Raw genomic sequence first — 17,021 nt, forward strand, 5'->3', positions numbered from 1 at the left:
TGTGAGTGATGAAATTCCATCTTCAGTTAGCTTCAGTGTAAAAGTGATGTATTGGCTCATGGAACCAGCGTGCCCAGGAAAGGCTCTTGTTTTAGATGCTCAAATGGCATCTTCAGGATCCCACTTTTCCTCCAACCCTGTGCTCTGCCTTGCTCAGTCCAGGTTTTATTCTCAGTGCGGCTCTCTGCGGGGTGGCAAATCTCCCCCACCTCACGCCCTGCCCCACTTAGGAGCCTTAGATTTGCAAGGAAGGTCTTTAGTTCTCACGATGCAGAAGGAGAAGGACCCTTCTTCTCCCAACACCCAGATTATCCCTGAAGTGAACCAATCACTGCATCCAGAGGAACAGGCCCTCTAACTGGTCAGAGCTGATCTCTGCCTGACCCAGAGGCAGGGAGTAGGTGAGCTGGACCACCTGCTAACGGCACAGACAGGGTCATTACCATAGAACTGGGAGAGGGATGGTCCCCCTCTCCCTTTGGTAGACCAAATGCTATAACTTACACAGATGTGGTGGGAATATGGCTGTAACAGACTGAGACCAGAATACAAGGAACAGCAAATGCAGATGAGCAACTATGAAGTGGTAGCAGATGTGACCGGGAGATAACATTCAGGCAGCCGACCAGGTGGAGGGAAGTCCTCTGGCTCCACCCGGTAAGGCTGGCCCCCGAGGGCCCGCTGCGAACTCGCAAAGACACCCAAGCAATGCACGTCTCAGGTGAGGAGCAGTCTCCTGAAGGGAGTCAGGCCAAGTGGGCGGCCTGGCCAAGCAGTGCTCACCAAGCAGGGCCGTCTGCGAGGAGGCAAAGGGGAGGACGGTGCAAGAGCATCAGCCAGCGACCCTGCACACACAGGGCTCAGCCTGGGGCATCCAGTGGACGGACGGGAAACCTGCCTGTGGGTACTTTCCTCCCTCACCTGGTTTTCTCTCTTTTTTGTTTAATTGACAGCTTCTATCTCCCTTTGGCTTGAGCAGCGTGAGGAGGGAGGAGGGTTGAATTAGCTATAGAAAGCAGACACCTTTGCTGGGAGCCCGGGGTTCTTTTAAAAAGACAGGGCTGTGTGGTGGCTTCAAGGTGTCACCCGGAATTTATTGCCATGAATGGATCAGGTGTAAAAAATGGCTGTGAATGAACGCTGATGATCTGAGAATATTCTGGGTGAGCCCTGAGCTATTCAGCATGGGAGGTGCTAGTCAGTTCCAGGACATCAAATTACTGAAATCCCTGGTCAGCCGGTGTCTTCCCTGGCTGCATCTGAAGTGCCCTAAAACCATCTTTGGCGAGCCGGGGTGTCCAGAAGCTGGGGTCGCCTTCCCCTTCCCTCAGCACTTGGAGTTCAGAGAAAGGGGTTGGCAAGAAATTCCCAGCTGAGAACGGAGCCAAAGGGAAAGGGGACGCCTGGCTTCAGAAGAGAGTGCTGAGTTGGGGGCAAAGTAGATAACCTCATCTCCTTCACATGAAGGCATAGGCCCCTGGGGGGAACCAAAAGCAGAAAGAGATTCAGAGGTGTGTCGAGTTTCCCATGCAAGTTCTTGGCAGGGCCATAAATCCATCCCAGCTGAGAAAAATGTTTACTTCTAGCACCAAACCAAGCAAGTCAGGCCTTAATAGTCTAAAGCTGGTTGGCTGCTTCCATTCTTGAATTTGGTTCTGTTCACAAAATATTGATTTAAGGCACTTTTGATTTCCCAAACCCCTCTCAAACCTGGATGAGGAGGTGGTGTAACCTTGGCTTAAGTAGAAAAGGCAAAGGGAATGAGGGGGCCAGGCAGCGAGGATTTAGTTGCAGGTCCCAGACACCATCTTCTTGGGGTGGGGCAGGGCACAGTGTACGTGGGTGGCTGGGGGCTTTAGAGATGGAGGCATGCGTTTAAACTTGTATCAGCTGGAGGGGTCAGTGAAGTAGAAGGCGTGGTCTTGCCCTGCGCGAGCATATGGTCAACTAACAAATCACAAGCAAGCCCCATCAAAAATACCTACCAGTGTTCCTATTAACTGGCATAAGAGAAACTATAAATAATGCAATCCAGACAGTCCAGAGAAGGACTCGGGGTGGGAAGAGGAGCTGCAGGGAAGAGAAGCGGGGCCTACCGTGGTGGGGCCTCTGGAGGGTGAGGAAGGAGCTTGTCGTAGGTTTTAAAGATGGAGAGAAAAAAATTGGCTAATTCGTCACTCACAGGACCCACTGAGAACCCACTCCGGGCAGGACTTGGCAGGAAGGATGAGAGAAAGGAGTTAAAGCCCAAATGCTTCCCTGTCCCTGTGATTCCCGTACTGCTCCAGCTGCCTCCCCCCAGGCCCAGGCGAGGCCCACCTGAGTGGGCAACAAGGAGGGGGGAGGCAAGGCAGAGGGTTCAAGAAGGTAGAGTCTGCTTTTCACTTGCTGCCTAGGACTGGGAAATAAATTAGGACATGGAGCTGGTCCTGTGTCACCGTGGGACAGGACATGTTGGCTGTTCTCAGGTCTCCATGGGGGGCAGTGAAGTTAAATATCACATCTCTCCTAGTTTCTCCACCACATTTGGGGATAAGGGCTGTCACACCCCATGATTTGTTCTGAAGAAAATGGCATCTGCCTCTGAGCTCCCGCTAATAAGTGGTAAGAAGTCAAGATGGGTTAAGGGTTAGCCCCACCCCTCCCTTGGAGTCTTGTGGGAACCTTAGGAGATTCAGGCAGAGCATGATCTTCTGGGGCAGGGTCTCTGGTCACCACGGTCTTAGGGTCACTGCTGAGGAAAGGACGGAGTGGCCCACCGCTTCTGGGCCAAGTAGGCTCTTGACTGAGGCCCCCAAGTTGCCAGGCCTAATGGCCATGTCCTGGGCGTCCACATAATGACACCTCTTCAGAGAGAGATCCCACCGTCTCTGGGAGCTGTGTGTGTGTGGAGGGGCTCCAGTCCCCACCTCTTGTGGTATTGTCGTCCTTTCCTACACTTCAGCTTTGAAGAAACCACCCATTTCTCTTTCTGGAAAAGGCTGTTCCCAGCATTTCATCTCCTTCACCAGCCACGCTTAATCGTCCCAGTCTTCCCAACCAAGTGCTTCTGCATGGGGGTGTTTTGTAGACGGGGGAAGGTAGGAAATGTGCGTGTGTGCATGCGTGGCTCTCTCCTGGGCAGTTACAGCTGCTGGCCATAGTGCTCCGTGGCAAACGCCAGGGAAACTCCCTCGAGACTAGGAAGCCCAGCTGTTCAACACAAAGGCCTCGGATGGGAGAGGGGAAAATGTCCCTCATTTTTGACTCCCACTGAAGCAAAACCAACACAAATTAATCTCTCAGTAGGTTATTCAGCACATACCCATTTGCATTTGATGCTTGGTAGACTTGCCTCTGTCTGCATCTACCTGGTTATATAGGGGCGGAGATGCTTGGGAAGGAAGAGATCAGGGTCCTGAGAGACACCTGATTGTTCTTGCCCCCTTACCATCATCACGATCACCACTAACACACACACACACACACACACACACACACACACACACGGAAGTGCAATGATAGAAAGCCAGGTCTGACAGTTTTCTTCAACCAGGAAATGACCACGGGCCCCTTAGCGGAAATCCACTGAGGGAGGGGGTGGTGCCTCTCCTGGCTGGGTCTTTGAATTGTGGAATGTTCTACGGTAGGTTTAGCAGGTGGCCCAAAATATATGTTAAGTAGCCTGTGGTGAAGGGAAACCCTCTCCACATCTGACAGGTTGGAGCGGGTTGGTTCAGTGAGCAGGGTGTGTACCAGGTAACATGGCCGCTGCGGCGTGAGTAGGAGGGGCAGCGCCCTGATGGGAACTCACCCTGAGCCTTGAGTAGCGTCGTGCGCAGCCCACGGTGCAGTGGGTGAATCGTGTCTGAGCGCGCGCTGATCCCGAACACCGTTCCTGTCTCCGCTACCCGTGCTGGACGGGGTGGGGCGCCTGAGGCACTGAAGCCCTCGGGGTGGGTGGGTGGGTGGGGGAAGCTGGCGGGGCAGTGCTAGGGGGTGCAGCCTCCAGGGGCCCCTCTGGGGCCTTGGCTCCGCAGCAGGCTGTAGTAAGCTGAGGGACCCCAGAAACCAGGCAAAGACTGGCTCCTTCTAGGAAACTGGGTGGAGGGCAGGGCTACTGAGCTTCGAGGCTCTCAGACTGCTGCTTATTTGCAACACTTACCACCAAATACCACATAGATCAGGTTCACCTCATTCTCGGTGGCACTGTGTTACCCACAGGTCCTCACCACCCTGGAGAAGGCACCAGGGAACTGTGGCATGTCCTAAAGATCTTGATGATTGTATCTGCAGAGGATTTCCTCCTAAATTATAGGCTGCCATCTGAAATATGTGCCACATTTGGTAACGGGCTTAGTGGGTGATCCAAATTATGTGTTAATTGAGCCCTTGAAGAACAAGAAAATAGATCAAATAAAAATCATGGAGGAAAGTTTCTGAACCTGAAATTCCCGAGCATTAACTGCTCATAGATGGTTCCCTTCTATCAAGTCGTTAAGCTGGTTGCAATAATTTATCTAAAAAATAAACTTCTCTCCTAATTTGTATTGTCTGTTTTTGCTATTGCTGTTGTCACCACCGTTATCACAGCTGTCAGTCACTTCGGAAAGCCCAGATGTAAGTAACTGTTGAGGGCATTTCTTACGTCTCTCTAGAGGACAATTGCTCCTTCCAACATGTTCTGCCAGGCTTTGCTAGGACTAGTTCTAAAAGCATCCTGAAATGAAGTCCTGCCACTTCCCCTGGGAGAGAAGATTCCATGGTTAGATCTTATCACAAAGACAACTTTCCCTTTGTTATTCTTTCCCAGCTTTCTGTTCTAAATGTCATCCTGGCAATCATTAATCACAATGAATAGGAAGTTATAATTAATAGAGGCCCAAATCATTCAAGTGGAAGATTACTCTTTTGAATTCTTGTATTTTTCTTGGAAGATGTCCTTGAGTTAATTATTTAGTTGTTCTTTTTTTTTTTTTTTTTTTTTTACAGTCTTGTTTCCAAAAAGAACAAATTGATCACAGTAATGTGGGGCATGAGGGGATTATGTATAATGTATGCAAGAGCCAGACGTCAAAAATAAAACTAAAACAAGGTCCCAGGACTTTGCTGCTCCCCCTGCTGGCTTTTAAGAAAGGAAAGAGGGAAGCTGCCTCTGCTCAGAGCTTTGCAAATCCTAAGGATGCTGTTAGGGTACCAGTGAAATACAAAACCAAGAGAAGTTCGCCGTTTGTCGGGTTCCCTTAGGCGCCAGGCTGGGCACAGTGGGTGAGGAGGAGGCATCTCCCAAACATGAGGGGCTGTGGTTGGCTGCAGGCTCCCTGGGCCTGCCTTTTAGTGCGGCATCCCCACGCTTTTGGGCACCAGTGACTGGTTTGGTGGAAGACAGTTTTTCTATGGACCCGTGGTGGGGGATGGCGGGGAGTGACGGTTCAGGCGCTAATGCGAGCAATGGGGAGCCGCAGATGAAGCTTTGCTGGCTCGCTGCTCACCTCCTGCTGTGCGGCCCGTTTCCTAACAGGCCGCGGACTGGTACTGGTCCGGACTGGTACTGTTCCATGGCCTGTGGGGTGGGAACCCCTGGTTTAGTGCACTGAGGGGTCCTATCTTTTAGATGGGGCCTCCCTGAGCTCCCAAGATCAACAACCTACATCCACGTGGGGAACATGGGACAATTTACGTCCCAGTCTGGAATATGGAGACAACCATTCAGCAGTGAGACACGGAAGAGGGCTGAGTAATATTCCGTTGTATATATGTACCACATCTTCTTTATCCTTTCCTCTGTTGATGGACGTTTAGGTTGCTTCCATGTCCTGCCTATTGTAAATAGTGCTGCAGTGAACAATGGAGTGCATGTGTCTTTTTGAATTATGGTTTTCTCCTGGTATACAAAATAGTGCCATTTGCAGAGACATGGATAGACCTAGAGATTGTCATACAGAGTGAAGTAAGTCAGAAAGAGAAAAACAACTATTGTATGATATCACTTATATGTGGAATCTAAGATAATGGTACAGATGAACTTATTTGCAAAGCAAAAGTAGAGACACAGATGTAGAGAACAAACTTATGGACACCAAGGGGGGAAAGCAGGTGGGGGGATGAATTGGGAGATTGGGATTGGCATATATACACTAATATGTATAAAATAGATAACAAATGGGGACCTGCTGTATAGCACAGGGAATTCTATGCAATGCTCTGTGGTGACCTAAATGGGAAGGAAATCTAAAAAAGGGGGATATATGTATACATATAACTGATTCCTTTGCTATACAGCAGAAACTAACACAACACTGTAAAGCAATTATACTCCAATAAAAATTAATTAAAAAAAAAAAAAGAAACCACACAGCTGTGGAGTCTGTGATTCTGTGGCTCAGGGGGAGAGGCAGAGAGTGCAGAAAGCTCTAGGGTGCCCCCCAGGCCTCCCTGTTCCCCACCTGCTGGCAACTCGGACAGCTTCTCCCCTGGGGCAGACATTAGCATAGCGTTCCCAGGGACAAATCATATTTATGTTCTACGTTCCCTTTTTGGCCTCACTGGTGCCACTTGTTTTTAAGAAAGGACACCGTTGTGTGCTCATTCTCCAGGCTCAGCAACTTCTGGGGCTGCTGAGCCCCAGGGAGGAGCCCTGAAGCTGCCGAGTTCCGAGTGGCTTGAGGCATCTCCCTGGCATTGGGTTACAATGCCTGGACCGAATTCCTGATGACCTGACTTCACCTTGCTGGCCTTGGGAAAACCCTGAGTCATGAATCACGGGACCTTCCGGTGATGGGATTCCCGGAGGGAGGAGTGGAGCTCTGGCCAAGTGGGACTGGAATCCTGAACTATGCAAGGGCGGGGATGCAGGGGGAGGGGGAGCTTAATTCACATCTGAGGGGCTAAAATTCATTCATTCATTCTCTCCTTCACTCACTCACTCATCAGGCATTAACCTAATTAGAAATTTGTTCTAATAGTGGTAATGTATTGCAAAGTGAGTGCATATGGCTTTTAAGGAAAATTGTTTCACAGCATTGACTCTTCCCACGTTGTGGTAAATTGTCGGCAAAAATGACCCCAATTCTCCCCCTCCTTACATCCATATATAGTTTTAAATGTGGCTTTGCATCTTTCTCCTTGAATAGAAGGAATCTATTTTTTCCTACCCTTGAATCTGGACTGGTCCTGCAACTTCCTTTGACTGGTAGAATGTGGCAGAAACGATAATGCCAGTTCAGAGCCTGGCCTCAAGAATCCCTGGATGATTCTGCTCTCCCTTTCAGAACCCTGAAACCTTGGAGACCAGCCCAGGATGGTGCTATTCTCTGGCAGAAGAATAGAGGCCACATGGAGGAATCAAGTGGCATTTGTCCCGGCTTGAGGACATCATAGATCATCTTTCAACCTGCTGACCCCCAGACACATGTGAAAATCCAGCCAAGATAAGGAGTGCTGCCTACCCCGCCTTGAGGTGACTGTCGGTGCATGAGCGAGCCCAGCCGAGGCCGGGAGACTTCCCTGCCGACCCGTAGGCTTGTAACCAATAATCAGTGCGTACTGTTTTGAGCCATGAGGTTTCAGGATGGTTCGTTACACAGCAGTCGTGCCCAATGCATTCTTAGCAATGAGTAGACAAGGCAGAATCTGTCCACCAACCCTGGAAGAATTTATTGTTACTAGGAATTTCAAGGATGTCCATCAGCCAGGGACATGGGATGGAAAGGAAGTTGTGGTATGACTCCTGAGAAAGCAGTCCACTTCGGATAGCTAAAACGGGGCTGGTTCCCACTGTGGCCAGACTATTAGAAGGGGTAAGGAGTTGCTGTGACAACTGACACACCTGTATTATGCTGCCTAATACTCTTTGCTGGCCAGGTGTCCATCAGACACGCCCTCAGTCCTGTTGGCAGCCTCCCCGCCCCATCCCCTCCCTCTCCATCTCTGTGGTCTGCAGACCTGGGCCTGGCAGCCACCTAGGAGGAGGGTTCATAGATGCTGGTGGAGAGGAGCTTGGGTCTCCAGTGCTTCAGGACCAGGAGGACTGCCCAAAGGACCTGGAGCTACAGTTGGGGGGGCTCCTGCTTTTGCACAGGAGCTTATCATGGCTCTTGATTGGTGAAGGGGCTCAGGAAAGCACCACGGGGAGCACCACGTGGCCCTCACTGGGGGGGGGGGGTGGTGCTTACTCCTGCTGCTGAGACTAATGCGCCAACACAGGCCTAGGCAGAAAGGAGTCAGAGCCTTTGACAATTTGGGATGTAAGGTGAGCCACAGGGTTTCTGCTTTCTCAAAAGCCTGCCAAAGCCCTGCCCTTCTCTCCCCCAAGCCTGGAATTCTCACCGTTAGAGTCATAAGTCGGCCTTTCAGAATGGTCATCATGCATGCATTATCTCATTTGTATTTTCCCCACACATGTGACACAGGTGCTAACGTTTCCACTTTGGCAGCAAGTCATGCCATTCCTAAGTGCCAGAGCTGGGATTTGAACCCAGTTTGCCTGGTTTGAAGGCAAACCAGGAGGGAGTGGGAGCCCAGAGTTGTATCAAGGGCTTTAAGTCAGTGTCACTTGGAAGGAGAGGAGATGGGGCCCAGGACCTCTCAGTTGCCCAGGGCTGGGGGTGGGAGCACAGGGCAATTTTGACCCATGTGATCCCTCAACTTGCACGACGCTGTGCATACCTCCTTCTACCAGATGGCCCACTGCAACCCCATTGGTGACTTTCTTGCCTCCTGTGACTCCCCTGTGAGCCTCTTGAGATGGGGGCTTATGGAATATTTGTTGCTCACAGTGGGGAGGACCCCGTGACTGCGGGTCCACAGCAGGCCTGGGTCAGGGTGAGGCATGGCGGAGGGGCTGGGCATATCAGGCAAAATAGGCCTGGTTTTGCCTAAAGTGGAGCTCCACGTGGCTGAATCCTCGCCATTATTAAGGGTAATGCAAAGTCTCTAAAAAGAAGACAGATCATTCTCAAGAAGTTCAGAGTAAGGAGAGACCTTACAGAGAGAAGGCCATAGAGGTGGAGCATTGATCTGGCCTTTGAGACAGAGGAGGAAGAGCCATTTATCCTTTGCAATCTTATCCTCACCACCTTGGTGGTCTTGACGCCTGTGGGCTGGTAGTTGTTGATGAGAGTGAGAGAGACTTGCTGCTGGTCCAAGTTTTTCTCCCTTTAGGCAAGGAAGTTCTTGTACATTTCAGAACAGAAGACTCTCCCTGTAGCTGTGGGTGTCAAAAACCAAGACACCGTAGCCGTTTCTGCGGATCGTGGTGGGTCAGTTAGGAAGGCTATTCTCTGTGCTGAAGCAGGGGGAGGGGGCACTTGGGGACATCCCTAAAGGCTCACAATGCTGGTAGGGGGCAACCCCAAAGCTAGGCTTGGACCCAAGTCTGTAAAGGCAGGGAAGCCCCCTCCCCCATGTGCATCAGGTTTCCGTGGAGGGCTTGTTAGATTAAATTCCTGGATCTACCTCAGAATGAGGGGGCCTGGGCCTGGAAATCTACTTGTTTAGCAATGTCTCCTAGTGAGAACCCGCCTGGAAGAGACCCTCCCCAGCCCTGCTGGACCAGGAGGCACCTCATGCACAGGCTCCAAGGCCAGATGGGCAAGCGCGGTGCCCCCTCAGTCTTTACAAGGACCCTGTTTTCTACACATTCCCCCCCTCCATACCACTGGCTTCCAAACATATCTGCACATCAGAATTGCCTGGGAAGATTTTTCTAAAATATGTATTTCAAACTCTCATCCTGGACCAAGCTAAATCAGAAACTCATAGGACTCATAGGATGGGGCCCAGTAATCTCCATGTATTTTTAGAAAAAAAGATCTCCCCAGGGGATTTTGATGCTCAATCAGGTTAGGGGACCACTGGGCTTTACCCACTCTGGGTCCCACACAGGTGACACCAAACAGGTGACCCATTCTTAAATCAGGGCTCAAGGATCACTATCCACCACTGTCTTTTTAGTGTACTTAGGGTATGTACTTTTCTACTTTTAATTTGGGGGCGCTCTGAGTCAACTAATTTTTGAGCCTGTGAAAGCCAGACGGAGAACAGTGAACGTGAACTTGCAGGGGGTAAACTGAACAGCAGGCTATCTGCATACTTTCCCCAAATGGCATCACGCTGCCAAGACACTCTCCAAGCCTTCGCTGTCTGCCTCAGTAGAACACGGGCCCTGGAGAGGTTCAATTATCTTCCACACATGTGCTCTTAGGAAGCCTGGCAAGAGAAAAGACTGGAGTGTTCAATAATAAAGTTCCCAGGGCTTTGAATAAAGGGAAGGGCAGGTGAGTCGGAACTCAGCTTGCATCTCTGTTATAGCTTTGATTGCTGATAATTAGCCAATGAGTCAATTGTGACACTTGCATTATTAACCTAATTGAAAAATAACTAGCGGACAGCGTCCTTATTAGAGACACATATTGCATGTGAATATCCATTCATTCAACTGACAAATATGTGTCTATCACGTGCAAAATACTGGACAAGCCATATGACTCCCACTGTCAAGCTGCTTATAGAAAGGAAGGTGTGACATCAGAGAGGAGCTACAAATTGAAGAGTTTAAGGGAGATATTGTTCAGCGGAAGGTAAGGATGTTTTTAGGGAGGAGATGGGATTTGAGTAGGGCCTTGAGAAATAGGTTGGATTTACAGAAGTGTAGTTTTTTGTTTTTTGTTTTTTTTAAAATTAATTAATTAATTAATTTTTTGGCTGTGTTGGGTCTTCGTTTCTGTGCCAGGGCTTTCTCTAGTTGTGGCGAGCGAGGGCCACTCTTCATCGCGGTGCGTGGGCCTCTCACTATCGCGGCCTCTCTTGTTGCGGAGCACAGGCTCCAGACACACAGGCTCAGTAGTTGCGGCTCACGGGCCCAGTTGCTCCGCGGCATGTGGGATCTTCCCAGACCAGGGCTCGAACCCACGTCCCCTGCACTGGCAGGCAGACTCTCAACCACTGTGCCACCAGGGAAGCCCAGAAGTGTAGTTTAATGGCGACAGGGAGGAGAAATGACAGCGTGAATAAAGCACAGGAGTAGGTGCCTAGACAGTAGGTTTGGGGAACAGTGCTGTGTCCTGTTGTTTTTTTTTTTTTTAGTAAGAGATTGGAGAGCTCTAACGTTAAAAACATGATGGTGGGCCAAAGGATGGGAGGCCTAGAAGTGGGGTGGCCCTTAGAAGGCATGGGTGTCCCATTGCCTGATTCCAGTGCTCATGAAAGACGCGACCAACTGATCCTGGGCATCTTTTCCGTTAAGTCTGGATACAGCCTTCGGGTCATTTTCCACTCTGTGCTCCACTCAGCCCCGATCAGTTGGAGTTGGCTCATGAGGAAAAACTCATTCCACACCCTTCTTTGTCTTTTTGAAGGTCAAGGAATTAGCATTTTATTGTGGAGAAAATGACTGGAGGAAACAATCTTTCCTCCCCTCCTCTCTCCCCTCTCCCAGTTGAAGGGGTGATATAAACAAACACGATGTTTTGGATGATTAATCTGACAACAGAGTCTGGAAAGGACTGGGGTGGAGGCAAGGAGTAGCTGAGGCTGGGAGACCAGTGAGAAGGCTGTTGCAGTAGTTTGGTAAGAAGAAGTGAAAATCACAGTTAGGGAAGTGGCAGTGATGAGGGGAGCAGAAAGGAGAGGAGAGTAGAAGTGGCAGAATTTGGAAGCTCACTGAATATTGGGGGCTGGGGAGGGAGAGACCAGAGGACTCCAATTTCACAGCTCAGAGTCCGATAGAGATAGAGAGATAGCGTACGAGGAAGGGGGCTCAGAAGGAGTAGCAGGCTTCAGAGGCGCAGAAGGTGAATTTGGTTCTGGATTATTGAGTTTGAGAAGCTGGCAGCACTTCAGAAGTTCAGAAGCATGGAACCGAGGTCAGGGGAAAAGAGGAGCTAGACTGTGCATTTGGCATCGTGTGTCTGCAGGTGATGGTTGCAGGTACAGGAGTTGATGGGATCATCAAGGGAACGAACGGAGAGGAAACTGAAGGAGGAGGGGAGCCAAGGGGAGAAGGCAGAAGACAATAGCAGCCTGCGTGTTGAAGCTACTACAGAACAAACTGTGCTTGTATTTATCCCCCTAAGTCTAACTGTTTCCAGCCTATTTGAAAAGATCCGCTTTCACGTACTAAAAGCCCCTTGGTAAATAAATACAGCCTCCCCACACCATTCCCAATCAGTCAGGTTCAGGAAAAGACCTAAGATCCAGACACCAGTTGATAGATGTCAATGGCTGGTCCCTGTGGACACGGGGTTTTGTGGCTATGCAGACACCAGACACGTAAACCTATATGGAGAGGTGTTAAGGGAACCCTCCTATATTCAGGAACCCGGTGCTTTTTGCCTTAAAATGCCACCTGGCCGGCCCTGCGGTCTGGATGAAGAGCAGGGAGGGTGTCCCTGGGCCAGCCCAGCCCCGCTTCAAGGTCACAGCCTCTGCGTTCGGTAGGGAAGCGGTTGACTGCGGTCCCTGCCAGGTGACCAGGTGGCTTTGAGGGATCAGAGGAGAGGGTCTAGGACAGAACTTTGACACAAGGGGCTTGCTGACCTACCTTATGAGAGCATCCTCTTCGGCTTGAAGACTGAAAAGGAGGTACCCAGCCAGGCCCAACCCTGAAACCTGAGGGCTCCCCAAGCCTCAGATGCAGAATGCTGCATGTGCTCAGAGACCCCTTAACCCCCACCCAGTATTTAACCAGTTTAAACACTTCAATGGATCCCAAACCAGGCTGCTGAAGCAGATACCAAGAAAAAGTTCTGCAGAGGTGTCTGCTGGAAAGCAAAACAAAACAAACAAACAAAAAACCCATGCTTTAATAAATGAGGTAACTCCATAGAAATTCACGGACATAGGTAAACTCTCATATCGATTGCCTGAATTTTCTCTGGAGCTCATTTTCTTGGCCATCTTTGTTGGACCCCTCACCCTCCAGACCCCTCCAGTCCTCTGTCCTATGGGCAGCTTTCCCAGCGGGAGATCTTGTCTCTGTTGCTCCTGCTGCAGCTGCAGCTCTCTGCTCACTGCCCACCCTCCCCTGAGTCGCTGTCATACCTTTCCTCCTCCTCGTTCTCCTCTTCACAGGCTCTGTGTTGGCCCTCCTCATGTTCGTCATCTCCTTGGCTGCCGCCCCTTCTGCTGGGTGGGACTTCTGCTCTGCCTGGATTGGCTGTGGGGTGGCCATGGCTTGGCTGGAGCCCCTGTTTTCTTGGCAGGTGACATTCCTGCCCTCGTGTGGAGGGTCACAGCTGCTTTCTTGCCAGAGGTGTTAACCACACTTATTTTGGCTGATGAAGGCATTGCCTTTGTCTTTGAATCAGCCACGGCATTTGCCCTTCTTGTGAGAGGCAACATCTTCACTTCTCCCTGATATCAGCCTAAAAAGTTAACAATGACAATCATTTTTGTGATAATAGTAGTAGTCAGGACTTACACAGACGGTGCTTACTGTGTGCTTGGTACTGTTCTGAGATCTTTACAAGGAGAACTCATTTAATCCTTAAAATAACCCTATAAAGTTGAGGTAGGCACTATAACTATCCCCATTTCACAGATGGGGAAACTGAGGCTCAGAGAGGCTGAATCACAAGCTCAAAGTCCACTAAAGCCTGAAACATGGGAAGCTCTATAATAAGCACTAGCGGCCATATTATTTCTGTTATTATTTCACGTCTGTCCTCTGACTGTTGTGATCTGGGGAAATGTACCTCGACTTTCTAAGTCTTAGTTTCCTCGTCTATAAAATACACATCAGCTATAATCTCCCTTCCAATTGTAATCTTTATGCTTTTGGCTCATCTCATCCCTGCTTTTCTGTAAATGAGTCCTGTTTTCCCAGGGAGTGGTATCTCTCTAGCTTTTCCTGGATTTTACAAAGAAATAATTGCTTGACTGCTCTGGAAACTTCAAGAACACAACTTGGAATAATGCGCAGGGGGGATTTTTTTCAACTCCCCTTCCTATCAGAAGTCACAACTACCTCGGTTGTCTTCAAGAGCCTTCATTAAGCCAGCTTTGTGATACTAAACCAATGCTTTCCAACTTGAATTTTCTTTTTTTTTTTTTTTTTAAGATTTTTAGAAATTTCATGTAATGTCTGAAACATTTATATTAACATATTTCCATACATATTTCCATAACCAACTTGAATTTTCTTTGGAAGAGGTGAGGGAAGAGACCTGAGAGGCTGGGGCAGTCCTCAATCACACTTCTCTGGTTAGATCTTGTGTCCCCACTGAATTAAGCAGACAGTTCTCCACCACCCTGGGATTTGGCCAGAACAGAGGTTAGAATCAAGGGCTCCCCATTGGCCATCAAAGGTTTCCTTTTTTTGGAAGAATCGCAGAGACAGAGGGTGCACTTGTTCTGAGAGACAGGCAAACCCACGGGCTGGTGATGTGGGCTGAAGACCACGGCGCAGGCAGGGTGTCCTCTGATCCCATCTGGTAAAGTCTAGTAAAACAGCATCACGGGGGACCCTGGAGTCTCTGGCCAGGGTGCTGAAGGACAGATTGTTAAGAGGGGAAAACTGTCTTTGAATCGTGCGATGCACAGGGCAGTGTCCTTGCCAAAGCAACACGGTGGAAGCATGCTGGGCATTAATAGCAACAGGTAACATTTATGGAGCACTTACAGTGTGCCAGCTGCTGTGTTAAGCACCATTTAATCCTCACGGTGACCCTCTGAAGAAGGTCTTATTATTATTACCACTGCCAACACTTAGATGAGGAAAATGACACTAAGAGAGGCTGAACTCCTTGCCCCAGTTACACAGCAGTACCAGGTTCTGATGTCAAAGCTCATATCCCTATCCTCTGCTCTCTCCAGAGTCCTCGGTGCTAAGGACCCCCCCAGTGCAGATAAGGGGACCCAAGGGCAGCAGCTGGGAGGCTGCTCTGGGCCCAGCCTTGGGCTGGGTTTGTACCTCAGGGGGACCTTCAGTCCCAGGTCTGGGTCTTGGCGCTGTGGATTCAGAAAGTCTGTTATCAGTTATTTGCAGGGGTTGGGGGGTGGGCCTGGGGCAAAGAATTCCTACTGATCTCAAAGAAGAATCAGGACACTGGAAACCAGATGTTAGTATCCAGGGTGACCCATACCCGCCATCTGTATGGTAATCCCTCCCAGCGGACAGTCTGCTCAGAGACCACCTAGCAGATCCGAACATTGCTCAAGGGACATTTCCACCAGTGAATAATTCTTCTCTTTTCTAAGGGTCTTCCTGCCTGGTGCATTGGTACTAGTCTTTGGAAGTCAGAGTGCCTTCATTCTTGATCTTTATTGGTGATGTTTCAATACACTCTCTCTAAATTTTCTTTTCCAATATTCCTCCTTAGGCCCCCGAAACGTCTGTTATCACAACACTGCTTTAAGAAAGTCATGGTAGCATTTCTGAGGTTTAGGTTTATTTTACACCAAGATATTAACATTTCTGCCTTCCAGAGAACTGGAAAGAGAAATGGATTAGGAGGCGGGAAGCTGGATGCCAGGCTCAGCTCAGCTCCCTGCTAGCTGTGTGGTCCCGGGCGAGTCAGCCCACTGAATAAGTGGACTAGAGACGGTTTAGCCCATGCCTTGTACTTCTTGGTCTGGAAGAAACTTAGCATGTACCCCTGCCTGAGGCTGGGATGGAGAGACAATTAAGACTCCTGGCTGGAGAGTATGGGAGAAAGGAGGGGTCAGGATAATGACCAGGAAGGGAGATTAAACAGTCCCGCACAACCAAGGGGCACACTTTCTGGGCCACTTTGAGTGAAGAACTCCCCACAGCTGAGTGTTCAAGCATCATGCTCTAAGGGAGTCAAGGCAATTTTTTCCAACCTTCCTATTGTTGATAGGTTGATATTATAAATTACCTTCCAGAAAAGTGATTGCCGACCTAGAGATCTGGATTTCCAGGTCTCATTAGAGATATTTGAACTATTTTCAATATTTCATAAAGTCTTCAGGAAATTGTACATTTATACAGATAATAATGCGTATGCTAACAAAATGTTCAATTCCTTTGCCTTTTGGCTCGAATTATATTATTAGCTTGGCACGGTAACACTGGTTATCTCATGCTAATAGGAAAAGTTGATTGGCAGACATTTATATTATGAATGAATAATGAGCAGGGAAAAATAATTACACTTGCTTCTTTGTCATTTACACCTTGTCCTGTTACACAGCAGATTGGAGGTAGATGAATGACTGCTTGATTTTTTAAAATTATAAAAATATCTTTCATAACATTGGGCCTGCATAGGAAAAATCTAGTGAAAGTCATGTGAGAAAATGAAGGGGTGAGGGCTCTCTGTTGGCCTTGTCTCTTATCTCAAAGGTAGGTCATGGCTGAGAATCAGTAGAGTACACCTAGAGGCCCCTCAGTAAGGGGGATACTTGGGTTCAGCTTCACAGACACCCTCCAACTTGGGGGTGCAGATGACTTTTTTCTACTCTCTGATAAAGTCATCTGTATGCTTTATGATCACCTGGGTTCTTGAACTGCCCAGTTATTTAAAGTCTCGAGGACTGACTTAACTCTCAACCTCTCTCTAAAACTGTATCTTGTAGACCAGAGTCATCACTTGCTTCTCTGAATGATGAAGGTTCTTTCTTCTGCACCCCGTTTAGCAGGTAATTAGGCGCTGCCTTGGTGTCTTGGCTAAATGTTCCCCTGTTATACATCTCTCCTGAGGCCGCGCAGGCTTCTCTCAAATCTTTAGTAGCAGAAGACTTGATACAGTGCCATAAGGACCTTATCATTCTATAACCTTTACTATTTCAAAATGCTTTAGTGGTCATCACCACGCATGATCTTCATCACGTCAGTCAGGTGAAGTAAGTGGGAAGATGTTAACGTCTTCATTCTACAGATGAAGAAACAGAGGCTCAGGGAGGTTAAGGTGACCCAGGGTCACCCCATGCGCAAGTGGAGGATCTGGAACATGAGCCACTGAAAATGTCTCATTTTCATTCCACCGTACTGTATGCCTTCTTTCTAGATATTCAATTCCAAGTGCAGCGGCTTGTAAATTATATCACCTTACTGGACACTATTGCAAGAAGTACTTCTC

Source organism: Balaenoptera ricei, chromosome 2 (genome assembly GCF_028023285.1).
Source record: "Balaenoptera ricei isolate mBalRic1 chromosome 2, mBalRic1.hap2, whole genome shotgun sequence".
Taxonomy (NCBI): domain Eukaryota; kingdom Metazoa; phylum Chordata; class Mammalia; order Artiodactyla; family Balaenopteridae; genus Balaenoptera; species Balaenoptera ricei.